A 13767-nucleotide genomic window follows, 5' to 3' on the forward strand; every position below is an offset into this window, starting at 1 on the left:
TCTCGGCCTCCCAAAGTGCTGGGATTACAGGCTTGAGCCACCGCGCCCAGCCGTGTTTGTTTTAAAACAAGCATTATTACAAGAGTCAAAAAGTTTTGAAAAATTAAAACATTTATAAAGTAAAACAGTTATAGTAAGTTAATTATTATTGAAGAAAGTATAATTTTTAAATAGGTTTAGTATAACCTAAGTGTACAGTGTTCATGAAGTCTGCAGTGCTGCACAGCCATGTCCTAAGCCTTCACATTCACTCACCACCCACTCACAGACTCACCCAGAGCCGCTGCCAGTCCTGCAAGCTCCATTTGTGCTAGGTGCCCTATGGCAGTGCCATTTGTAATCTTTCCTACCATATTTTCACTTACCTTTTCTATGTTTAGATACACAAGTACTTCCCATTTTGTTACAGCTGCCTCCAGTATTCCGTGCAGTCACAGGCTGGCTGGCTGATTTTGCAGCCTGGGCGCCACAGGCCGTCCTATCTAGTTTTGTGTAAGCACTCCCTGTGATGTTCCCACAAGGATGAAGTCCCCTAACAATGCATTTCTCAGAATGTATCCCCATAATTAAGCAACACATGACTCTGTTCTATTTTTGGGGGGTAAATAACTAGGATTGGAATGGCTGGGCCATTTGGTGAGGCCATTTGATTTTATGAGAAACTACCAGATCTTTTGGGAAAGTATCACACCACCAACTTCCCTGACAACATTTGATGCCTATTTTTATTTTTTTAAATCATTCTGGTGAGTATGTAGTGATAGCTAATTATGCTTTTAATTTGCATTTCCCTGTGGACTAATGATATTTAAAAATTTTCATGTGCTTATTGTTCATTTATCTTCCCTTATATATGCAAATATTTTGCTCATCTATTAGATTGTTTCCTTTTTATTATTGTACTGTAGGAATTTTTTACGTGTCTGAGTATTAGTTCTTTGTCAGATTCCTATTTTGTAAATATTTATTCCCGGCCTATTTATTTTCTTACTAATGTCTTCCTAATTATGATGAAGTCTAGTTTATCATTTTCTCTTTTATTTTTATTGTTTCTGTGTCTTCTCTAAGAAACTTTTCTACTTAGATATTCTCCTCTAAAAAGCTTTATGGTGTTAGCTTTTATGTTAAGGTCTGTGATCTTTCCTAAATTAATTATTGTGTATGCATGAAGTAGGAGTCACAGTATTTTGTGTGTATGCCCAGTCAGTCAGACCTTTTTTTTTTGAGATGGAGTCCCACTCTGTTGCCCAGGTTGGAGTGCAGTGGCACGATCTTGGCTCACTGCAGCCTCCACCTCCCAGGTTCAAGTGATTCTCCTGCCTCAACCTCCCGAGTAGCTGGAACTACAGGCACCCACCACCATGCCCGGCTAATTTTTGTATTTTTAGTAGAGACGGGGTTTCACCATGTTGGCCAGTCTGGTCTTGAACTCCTGACCTCAGGTAATCCACCCGCCTTGGCCTCCCAAAGTGCTGGAATTATAGGCGTGAGCCACCATGCCTGGCCCAGTCAGGCCATTTTTTAAAGAGACTTACTTTCCCTCACTGGATTGTTCTGTGCCTTCCTTAGAAACTGAGAAAATGTTTTAAGTGAGGGTCTATTTCTGGGCTGTCTACTCTCTTCCACTGAAATATTTGTCAGTTCTTAGGCCAATACCACATTGTTCAGATTACTTTAGCTTTATAACAAGTCTTAAAGTTCAAAGTGCAAACCCTCCCATCTTGCTCTTCTTCTAGATTGCTTTTTCCGTGCTATGGTTGATGGAAATTATCCAGTGTTGTGTATTCTTTATTATTAATTATTGCTTCTCCTAGTAGAGAACATAGTTCTTTTTCCATATGGTGTTGTCTGTGCCTAGAACAACGCCTGCCACTTTGTCGGCTCTGAAGAAGTAAGTATATGTTGAGTACGTAGCTGATGTGGTTTGGCTGTGTGTCTCCACCCGAATCACACGTTGAATTGTAATCCCCAGTGTTGGGGTGGGGGCTGGTGGGAGGTGACTGGCTCACGGGGCGGAGTTCTCACAGTTGGTTTAGCACCACCCTCTCGGTACTGTTCTCCTGATAGTGAGTGAGTGAATTCTTACGCGATTCGGTCGTTTAAAAGTGTGTGGTGGCCGGGCGCAGTGCTCACGCCTGTAACCCCAGCACTTTGGGAGGCCAAGACAGGCAGATCACCTGAGATCAGGAGTTTGAGACCAGCCTGACCAACATGGTGTAACCCTGTCTCTACTAAAATACAAAAATTAGCTGGGCGTGGTGGCGGGCGCCTGTAATCCCAGCTACTGGGAAGGCTGAGTCAGGAGAATCACTTGAACTACTGAGGCAGAGGTTGCAGTGAGTCGAGATCCCACCACATGGCACTCCAGCCTGGGCAACGGAGCGAGACTCCGCCCCTGCTCCCCCCAAAATAATAAATAAATAAATAAATAAATAAATAAATAAATAAATAAATAAATAAAAGTGTGTGACACCTTCTCCTTCTCTCTTCTTCCTGCTCTGGCCATGTGAAGGTTCCAGCTCCAGTTTTGCCTTCTGTGATAGGTAAAAGCTCCCTGAGGCTTCCCCAGAAGCAGAGGCTGCCATGTTGCCTGTACAGCTTACAGAACCATCAGCCAATTAAACCTCTTTCTTTATAACTGACCAGTCTCAGGTATTTCTGTAGAGCAATGTGAGAATGCACTCATATGGTAGTTTTCCATGGGCTTTTAATCAGCTCAGGAAAGCCTCTCTTATCTCCATACATTGTCACACTTTATTTTGGTGGGATGTGTACCCAATGTGATACTCTCTGGTGTGATCAAAACCTAATTTCAGATATTTTAAAAAATCAAATACACCCACAAACTATGGAGATGAAGCAATGGTAATGATATCTAAATAGATATTCCACAAGATCTAAAAGTCATGACACAAAAATTATTCCAGATAAGTTTCAGATAATAAAATCATCTTTGGTGACTAATCTTAGGAAAACAGAACTAATGAGAGTATTTAGAATTATTCTAATATACTTAAAAATAGTGATTTTACTAATATTCTAATTTAGTTCTCAGAAACAGAAAAAAAAAAAAAAGCTGGCTTCCATAAACTAATATTCCCATCTCATGGCCTTTACAACTCTGGCACTAATCATTGTAGAGCTGTGCACATTCTTTATATCCACAGACCATGAGGAATGCCACAGCCAGGGCAGCAAGGATGCACATTGCTGACTTGCCCAGGTGCATGAAGAATGCAGGCCTGGCAATGATGCCTCTTGAATGCCAGGGACCAGTTCCCCGCCCCCACCCCCCTGACAGTCTCCCAAACCTCTCTTCCAGTTCCTCCAGAACTTCCTACCTCTACTTACCAACTCACAGGTAAAGTCCCTACGATACATTCTCCTTGCTTAGGCGAGAGGTACCCCTCTGATAGGGCTCCAGCTAGAGGTCAGAATTGCTGAGGACTAAGCCATTACAAAGCATATCCCTGAATGACTGAAGGACTTTCCCCATCTGAAGACATTTCATCAGTGGGCAAAGCTCACCTAATGCTAGGCAGGAGGAGTGAAAGAGGAACAAACTTGGAGAGAATCTTATGAAATTTCAGAATTACAACCATGCACACAAAAATCCTAAAGCCTTCATTTCCAAAGAAAAGAGATCTTGATTAATAAAAAACTTTTCATCAATAACATGAACTGTTGCGGGAAGTCAGGGACCCCAAACAGAGGGACCAGCTGAAGCCACGGCAGAAGAATATAAATTGTGAAGATTTCATGGACATTTATTAGTTCCCCAAATTTTATAATTTCTTACACCTGTCTTTACTGTAATCTCTGAACATAAATTGTGAAGATTTCATGGACACTTATCACTTCCCCAATCAATACCCTTGTGTTTTCCTATGCCTGTCTTTACTTTAATCTCTTAATCCCATCATCTTCTTCGTAAACTGAGGAGGTTGAATGTCACCTCAGGACCCTGTGATTGTATCAGCCGCACAAATTGTTTGTAGAGCATGTGTGCTTGAACAATATGAAATCTGAGCATCTTAAAAATAAAAGAACAGGATAACAGTGATGTTCAGGGAACAAGAGAGGTAACTTTGAACTGGCCGCGGGTGAGCCGGACGGAACAGAGCTATATTTCTCCTCTTTCATAAGCAAATAGGAGAAATATCACTGAATTCTTTTTCTCAGCAAGGAACATCCCTGAGAAAGAGAATGCGCCCTGAAGTTAGGCCTATAAACGGCCCCTTTAGAAGCCTGTGCCGTCTTTTATGGTCGAAGCGGAAGGGATGAAATAAGCCCAGGTTTCCTGTAGAGCTCCCAGGCTGATTAGGATGAGGCAAATTCCCGCCTAATAAATTTTGGTCAGACAGGTTATCTGCTCTCAAGCCCTGTTTCCTGATAAGATGTTATCAACAACAATACTGCCCGAAACTTCATTGGCAATTTTAATTTCGCCTCATCCGGTGGTCCTGTGATCTCGCCCTGCCTCCATTTGCTTTGTGATATTTTATTGCCTTGTGAAGTGTGTGATCTCTGTGACCCACACCCTATTCGTGCACTCCCTCCCCTTTTGAAAATCGCTAATAAAAACTTGCTGGTTTTACGGCTCGGGGAACATCACGGATCCTGGTGACATGTGATGTCTCCCCCGGACACCCAGCTTTAAATTTCTCTCTCGTGCTCTTTCCCTTTATTTCTCAACCCAGCCGAGACACTTAGGAAACAGAAAAGCCCACGTTAAATACCGGGAGCGGGTTCTCCCGATATCTGGCGCCAACGTGGTCTTTCTTTTTTCCTAAGTGCATGTGGGAACCTGACTCCCTTTGGCAGGTGTGGTGAAACGACATCGGCTTGGTTCACAGATACATGTGTTCGACTCCCTGACGACTGGTGAGTAGTCTGTGTATGGTCCGGGTTAACTATGGGACACATGGAGTATAAAAATTATACCTATCTCTTCTATATTAAACTCTGGTTAAAACAAGGAATGATTTGGGTGCCCATGGAAAATATGGTCTCTCTATTCATGGCAGTGGAAAAATACTGTCCTTGGTTTCCTAAAAAAGGAACCGTATATATAAAAGTATTGGATCTTTTTACAGCATTCCAGGACTTTGTCTCAACAGGGAACTGTGCTCCTGTCACTGCTTGGGATGATTGGGCCTTGGTGCGTGCCATCCCAATACCTCCTCAACTTTTCTCTCACACGGCCTTCGGTAGCTGATCAGCCTCTCCATTCAGCTACTCTGATTCAACGTCTGACTCTGGTGACTTTGGCTTAACGTTACCCCCTGATGATCTTACTTCTTTTCAGGAAGAGCCAGTACTTGCAGCGCCCGTGGCCGTGACTCACACAGCCCAGGACCATAGATATGCTAATTCGTCCCTCTTCAAACCTTTGCAGCATTTGCCTCTAGGTGTCACCTAATGGCTCCAGGAACAAACTACAATTTACCTGTAATTCTGCAGGCCTTCCCCATCCACTGCAGCCCCTCACCCTCCTGTCGTTTCAGTTCCTCAACTGGTCACGTTGCCATCCCCTCAGCCTGCTTCTCTGTATCCTTCTTCACACATGGACGCCAGTAATCAGCAGTATACTTCCGCTTCTTCTACTCCTTCAATTCCCCTTTCTCACACTCTCATTCTGGTCTGCGTCGATATGTGCCGCTCAATCTTACTTTTAAAAAAAAAAAATTAATGATGCTTATACTCAGTATGGTCCTACTTCTCCTTATGTTAAAATGGTATTGCAAACTTTTTGTACAGAGGTCACTTTGCTTCCTTTAGACTGGGACACTTTGACAAGCTGTTCTGACCCCATCTCAGCATTTACAATTTCATACTTGGTGGTCAGAGGAGGCCTGTCTGCAGGCTCAGCTATATTGGACTAATGGCATTCTACTTACTCAGGCCCAGCTCAAGGTTCCGATAGTGTCTCTGATACTTATGCCCAATTAGGCTTTGAAAAACTGTAGACTTTAACTCAATCGGTTTCTGAACAGTTACAGCTTAAAAATGTGGAACCCTCTCTTTCCCCCTGGAATTCTCCTGTGTTTCCAGTAAAAAAGAAATCAGGCAAGTGGCGGATGGTAACCGACTTAAGGGCCATTAATGCTGTAATGAAACCTATGGGGGCCGTCCAGCCCGACATGCCTGCCCCTGCTTCAATACCTAAACATTGGCCTCTCATAGTTACTGATCTTAAAGATTGGTTTTTTCATATTGCTTTACATGAATCGGATTGTGAAAAATTTGCTTTTACTGTATCATCTATCAACAGTCAGGAGCCTGCCGCTCGTTATCAATGGAAAGTACTTCCTCAGGGAATGCTGAGTAGCCCAACAATCTGCCAGCTTTATGTTGGACAAGTGCTGTCACCGGTTCGAGCCCAATTTCCCCAGGCCTATATTCTTCATTATATTGATGACATTTTAATTGCTGCCCCCACTGATAAAGAATAAATTGACTGTTATCAAATTTTGAGCCGCCGTGTTACAGAGGCTGGATTACACACCGCCCAGGATAAAATTCAACAGACCACTCCTGTTCAATATTTAGAAATGATGGTCGAATAAACAACGCATCCAACCTCAAGAAGTTCAAATTAGGAGAAATTCCTTAAAAACTTTAAATGACTTCCAAAAAATTTGGGGAACATTAATTATTTAAGACCTACTTTAGGCATTCCGACCTATGCACTGTTGAACTTGTTTTCTACTCTGCGGGGAGAGTCCCATCTCCGCAGTCCCCGGACTTTGACCCCTGAGGTTTCACTAGAACTGGAATCTGTAGAGGAAAGCCGCCCAGCTATCTAGAGGACAGCCGTTTCAGCCTTTTTTTTTTTTTTTTAGACGGAGTCTTGCTCTGTCGCCCGGGCTGGAGTGCAGTGGCCTGACCTCAGCTCACTGCAAGCTCCGCCTCCCAGGTTCACGCCATTCTCCTGCCTCAGCCTCCCGAGTAGCTGGGACTACAGGCGCCCACCACCTCGCCCGGCTAGTTTTTTTTTGTATTTTTTAGTAGAGACAGGGTTTCACCGTGTTAGCCAGGATGGTCTCGATCTCCTGACCTCGTGATCCGCCCGTCTCGGCCTCCCAAAGTGCTGGGATTACAGCCGTTTCAGCCTTTTCCGCTTCTGGTTTTCGCTTCATTACACTCCCCTACTGGACTAACAGTTCAACATAATGATTTAGTAGAGTGGTGTTTCCTTCCTCATTCTGTGTCAAAAACTTTGTCTATCTGGACCAAACTGCCATAATAATTGGCCAGATCCGAATTTAATTGTAGTTCCTTTAAATCGGCTCAAAGTTCAGGCTGCCTTTCAACATTCAGCACTGTGGCAAATTCACTTGGCTGATTTTATTGGTGTTACTACCAATCATTATCCAAAAAACGAATTGTTTGATTTTATAAAAATGACGTCTTGGGTGGTCCTTCGATTAACCAAAGATCAGCCCATTCCTGAGGCTGTTGCAGTGTTCACTGATGGCTCCAGCAATGGTAATGTCCTACAGACAAGCTTATTTCTACTTCTTATACTTCTGCTCAAAAGGCAGAGTTAATTGCTGTGATTACTGCCTTACAGGATTTCCCCAAATCTTTAAATATTGTCTCTAATTCTACTTAACATGGGAAAGAGGATGTGCTTGTGTTTCACCAGGGGATCGTCAAACAAAACCCACAGAGAAAAGACGTCTGTGTCAGAGACTGCCCTCAGACGTGGTGAGATCTGTGCCAGAGACTGCCCTCAGACGTGGTGAGATCTGTCAGAGACTGTCCTCAGATGCGGTGAGACCTGTGCCAACTTCTTAGAAGCTGGCACACAATCACAATGGGTCTAATTCTATCCTCCTGATGGTAATGGAGACTTATCTAACTAATCCCACTTCTAATTACCTTTCTTTTTCTCCGTACAAACCTAAAAATCTCACCATTTCTATTAGCCTAAAAATAATATCCCTCTGTTTTTCTCTTTCTCCTTCAGCACTCAATCTCACTTATAATGGGTTTTATTTAATGATTCTCCTCTTTATACTTTCTGTCTCACCAGTTTCCTCTCACACTGATTTACCTGCTACACATAATCATTCTTATTGGGCTTATGTGCCTTTTCCTCCACTTATTTGACCTCTCACCTGGATGGATGCTCCTGCGGAAATCTACACTAATGATAGCGTGTGGATGCCTGGAGCTACAGATGACCATTGGCCTGCTCAACCAGGAGAAGAAGGCACTGTTTTTAATGTTACCATGGGTTACAAATACCCCCTCTGTGCCTCGGACATGCACCTGGTTGTATTCATCTAGAAACTCAAGTCTGGGCCGCTTATCTTCCGGAGAGATCAGCTACAGAGGAACCAGGACATTTGGTCTCTGGCCTCTCCCTTTCTCCTTTAAAACAAATGAAAGGGGGAGTAATGGGAGATATCCCATACTTTCAATACAAACCTGCAGGAAAACCATGTTCTAAAAATTTTGAAGGCCCATCTAAAACTTTAGTTTGGGAAGATTGTGTTAACGCACATGCAGTAATATTAAAAAATGACTCATATGGTTTAGTAATAGACTGGGCACCAAAGGGCTATTTAAAAAACAATTGCTCCTCTGGCAGAAAGGAATGCCTGGAAGCTACTTATTTTATTTCTTATCGGGGGAATGAGAATCATCGTTCTACTTTGCACAGGAGGTTCAGCTCATTCTTTCCCTTAAAATGGAAAGATAAAAGCATTATCCCCGCCCCCGAGGCCTCGTATGATACTCCCCATTCTAAGCCCAGAACACCCAGAACTTTGGAAATTGGCTATTGCCATGTCTGGACTGCGAGTATGGGAAGGGGAAACTGTTCTGTCTGTTGTCCCCACTACTGCTCCAGTCTCTCAGTATCAGCGTAGATCCAGACATTCTGCTTTACTTACCTCCAACCTGACTGTTCTCATATAGAGTTATGTTAAGCCTCCTCACATGCTATTAGGGGGAAATATAAAAATTTGGACAAACAATCAGACTGTCCAATGCATTAATTGTCATTTGTACACTTGTATTACCTCCCATTGTGACTCCAGGAAAAGTGTAATGTTAGTTCAAGCTCGAGAAGGAATCTGGATTCCAGTAACTTTGCCCAGACCTTGGGAATCCTCTCCCTAGATACATTTAATTAATGAAGTGTTACAGCGCATTCTAAAAAGATCTAAGAGATTTGTTTTCACTTTAATCGCTGTGATCATTATAGTCACTACACTGGCCACCACTGCCGGAATGGCATTACATCAATCTATTTAAACGGCTCATTTTGTTAATGATTGACAAGCCAATTCCACCCAAATGTGGAATTCTCAACAAGGCATTGATCAAAAATTGGCTAATCAAATTAATGATTTAAGACAGTCTGTTATTTGGCTTGGAGATCAGGTAGTGAGTCTCGAACATCGCATGCAAATGCAGGGCGACTGGAATACCTCTGATTTCTGTATCACCCCGTATTCCTATAACAAGACTGATCATTCATGGGAAATGGTCAAGGGACACCTTCTGGGTAGGGAAGATAATTTATCATTGGACATAACTAAATTAAAGAAACAAATTTTTGAAGCCTCTCAAGCTCACTTATCCATTGTGCGGGGAGCTGAGGCCTTAGATCAGGTGGCGGAAAATCTTTAGGGATTGAACCCCACGACTTGGATCAAGTCTACTGGGGGCTCTACTGTGGTGAAGTTTGGAATTATGTTTCTCTGTTTAATCGACTTGTTTTCAGTGTGCCGGGCCAGTCAAAGAATCCTGCGTCAAAATCGAGAGAACGAACAAGCCTTCATCGCCAAGGCACATTTATATAAAAAGAAAGGGAGAGATGTTGCGGGAAGTCAGGGACCCCGAACGGAGGGACCGGCTGAAGTCGCAGCAGAAGAGTATAAATTGTGAAGATTTCATGGACATTTATTAGTTCCCCAAATTAATACTTTTATAATTTCTTACACCTGTCTTTACTGTAATCTCTGAACATAAATTGTGAAGATTTCATGGACACTTATCACTTCCCCAATCAATACCCTTGTGTTTTCCTATGCCTGTCTTTACCTTAATCTCTTAATCTCGTCATCTTTTTCATAAGCTGAGGAGGATGAATGTTGCCTCAGGACCCTGTGATTGTATCAACTGCACAAATTGTTTGTAGAGCACGTGTGTTTGAACAATATGAAATCTGGGCATTTAAAAAAAAAATAGAACAGGATAACAGCGAACAAGAGAAGGTAACAAGAACTGGCCGCTGGTGAGCCGGACAGAACAGAGCTATATTTCTCCTCTTTCATAAGCAAATAGGAGAAATATCGCTGAATTCTTTTTCTCAGCAAGGAACATCCCCGAGAAAGAGAATGCGCCCTGAGGGTAGGTCTATAAATGGCTCCTTTGGAAGCGTGTGCTGTCTTTTATGGTCGAAGCGGAAGGGATGAAATAAGCCCAGGTCTCCTGTAGCATTCCCAGGCTGATTAGGATGAGGAAAATTCCCACCTAATAAATTTTGGTCAGACAAGTTATCTGCTCTAAAACCCTGTTTCCTAATAAGATGTTATCAACGACAATGCGTGCCTGAAACTTCATTAGCAATTTTAATTTTGTCCCATCCTGTGATCCTGTGATCTTGCCCTGCCTCCATTTGCTTTGTGATATTTTATTACCTTGTGAAGCATGTGATCTCTGTGACCCACACCCTCTTCATGCACTCCCTGCCCTTTTGAAAATCGCTAATAAAAGCTTGCTGGTTTTACCGCTCAGGGAGCATCACAGATCCTGCCGACATTTGATGTCTCCCCCGGACACCCAGCTTTAAATTTCTCTCTCTTGTGCTCTTTCCCTTTATTTTTCAACCCAGCCGAGACACTTGGGAAATAGAAAAGAACCCAGATTAAACATCAGGAGAAGGTTCTCCCAATAATGAACCACTGGAAAACAATAGAGATAAGCTCTCCAAACATTTAGAGAAAATTATTTTGAATTTAAAATTTCATATCCAGGCAAGGGGTATAGTGGCTCATCCCTGTAATCCCAGCACTTCAGAAGGTGTAGGTGGAAGGATACTTGAGACCAGGAGTTCAAGACCAGCCTGGGCAACATAGTGAGACCCCATATCTAAAAAAAAAAATTAGAAATTAGCCACACTTGGAACTGTAGTTCCAGCTACTTCGGACGCTGAGGTAGGAGGATTGCTTGAGCCCAGGAGGTTAAGGCTGCAATGAATCATGATCACACCACTGCACTCCAGCCTGGGCAACAGAACAAGACCCTCTCTCTAAAAAACAAGAAAATTACCTTTGGCCAGGCCAGGAAAATTACCTGTGGCTCATGCCTGTAATCCCATCACTTTAGGAAACTGAGCTGGAGGATCCCTTGAGCCCAGGAGTTTGGGACCAGCCTGGGCAACATAGGGAAACCTCATCTCTACCAAAAATTTTTTAAAAATTAGCTGGGCATAGTGATCCACACCTGTGGTCCCAGCTACTCTGGACACTGAGGTGTGAGAATTGCTTGAGCCAGGGAGGTCAAGGCTGCAGTAAGCCACGATCATGCCACTGTACTTTAGCCTGGGCAACACAGCAAGACTTTGTCTCTAAATCAATAAATGAAATGAAATAAAATAAAATTTCACATCCACCTGAATAACTAAAGAAAAAGGTACGAGTATTTTGAGATATGCAAAAATGCAGTAAGTTTATAGCCATATGATCTGTATGAAAACGTTATTCTAGGACATGCTTCAGTAAAACAAGCAAAAATGCAGTTAAAGGATGAAATGAGAGTGAAGAAAAAGTTGCTGTTGAATGAGATCTAACAGAAATAAAGAAAATGAAGAAGCAATTAAAAAGAGACTCACTTGGCCTTAGAATTTTGGAAATATTTTGTAAGGGCACATGGAATTCACATTCTTTGTCCAAGTGAGAGACAATGTTGCCTAATGGTTAGGACATGGGGTCTGGAGCCAGACTACCTGGAGTTAACCACTATTCATAGTTTGATTTGTAAACTTTGCAACCTTTGTATTAGGTTAATACATAGGCACGCCCCTGTGCAGACACATACCAGCACATAATCATCTGTAAACCTGGGAGCCAACTTGCTGAAGCCAACTCCATTTTCACCCGAGTACCCACAATTGCCAACGCCAGTTTCTGATCTTCCTGTACACCTGAACATCTTTCCACTTCCCCACTTCTTCCATTATCCTTTGTTAGGTGAAAGAAAGCCATTTACTTACTCCTAGGCACACCTGAATGTTCTCTCCTATCCAAGACATTGTCATACAATGCCAGCTCCTGTCTCCCCTCCTGCCAATAAAACTAACAAAAGGGGACACACTCTTTTAACCTCTTGGAGTTTTGTTTCTTTAAGGTAAAGATGTGATTTGTTAAAAAGATGTTGCAAAATGATTTCCATAACTTCCCTAATGTGTTTTTTTCAGGTACAGAATGCTACAGAGGAAAAAAATTAAATACTGCATAAATATATGATCAAGTTAACCAGATATTGGTGCTTTTACTTGTATTCAGAGTTATACCCTTCTCCCAAGCCCATGTCACCTCCTGATTCTTCCACTTTCCTTCCTGAATGATTCTGACTGGATTTTAAGCACCAGATCAAAGAAAGACCAAAGAAGGTTAAAACCACACACATTCGACTAACGAACTCTACTCAGCAAGAAAGACCCTGCCCAGTAAGAACGTGAAATGAACACCTTCACTTACCTGGATGACTGCTGGCCATTCCTTTTTTCTTTAGTCCAAATCCAGACATTTCATCAGGGAAGTGTGTGGCAAATAGGCGGCACTCTCGAAAGTGAAAGTAAAGCTTGAAAAAAATGCTTTTGTTTGGTGCATTCCAAGAAGGGCAAAGGGAGAAAACAAAAACAATCTCCCACACCTCAGAGAGGTGTTTCAAACCGCTTCTGAGAAACATCTTGTTTTTATTTTATTTTAACTTTTTTAAAGCTGAGATCCTTGGATTTCATTAAAAGGGTCACAGATTTAGCAACAGCTGAAGTCGAAAGTGGGGACCTCACCATTTGATGTGGACGGGTCTGGACCTCTACAAGTTAACGAATAACAGTGAATCCCTCGATTTTCTGCTAGACTCATGCAAAGCTGTCAGAATTGGGTAGCGTATGGTCACGGGGACAGAAAAAAAAAAAATTCCCTAATCAAAGCTAAAGTACTTTCACTTCTTCTGTCTGGCTTTTATCTCTTTGCAACGCTGTAAAATAACACTGGCAGAAATTAACCTCTTGATCCAGGAAGAAACTGAGTTTCACAGCAAAGAAAGAGCCGATCATGGCAAAGCCGAGAGGCAGTCCCACTGCTGCTGATCCACTTTTCGGCGGTCAGACGCGTGAGGGAACAAATCAGTATGCCCAGGAAAGTTCAGATTAACTAAGCATTTCGTTCTTCATTCGCTTTAATGACTCCACCTAGTTAAGTGAATGTGCTTGTTAAGAAATGAACCCACTTTTTTTCGTTACAGATGTACTGTGATGTATTATAACCATATTGTTATACAGTGAAGTATCACAGGTGGAGGGGACTGTAGACCACGTAGCCTCACTCCCTTGTTTGAGAAATCAGGAAAACGAAACCGGGAGAGGTGAGTGACTTGCCTAAGGACACGCCACAAGCCACCATACGTTTCTATCGCACAAGTCATAAAACAACTGGACGGCTGGGACATGACATTAGCTTGAACTGATTCCAGAACTGATGGCAAGAAACAAGCGTGCATCACGGGGAAGAGTACCTT

The 13767-nt window shown here is 42.5% G+C and overlaps 1 protein-coding gene across 1 annotated transcript in view; it reads right to left on the reverse strand.

The window, feature by feature from the left end:
• The window catches only part of TLR3 (toll-like receptor 3), a 24040-nt gene extending 11221 nt beyond the window's left edge, over window positions 1–12819 (reverse strand). The window contains exon 1 of the mRNA XM_011959519.1: window positions 12723–12819. The gene's annotated coding sequence lies outside the window, so the exon portion shown is untranslated. The remainder of the gene's footprint in view (window positions 1–12722) is intronic.
• Window positions 12820–13767: the final 948 nt, after the last annotated feature.

This window comes from Colobus angolensis, unplaced genomic scaffold (assembly GCF_000951035.1).
Source record: "Colobus angolensis palliatus isolate OR3802 unplaced genomic scaffold, Cang.pa_1.0 Scaffold5, whole genome shotgun sequence".
Lineage (NCBI taxonomy): Eukaryota > Metazoa > Chordata > Mammalia > Primates > Cercopithecidae > Colobus > Colobus angolensis.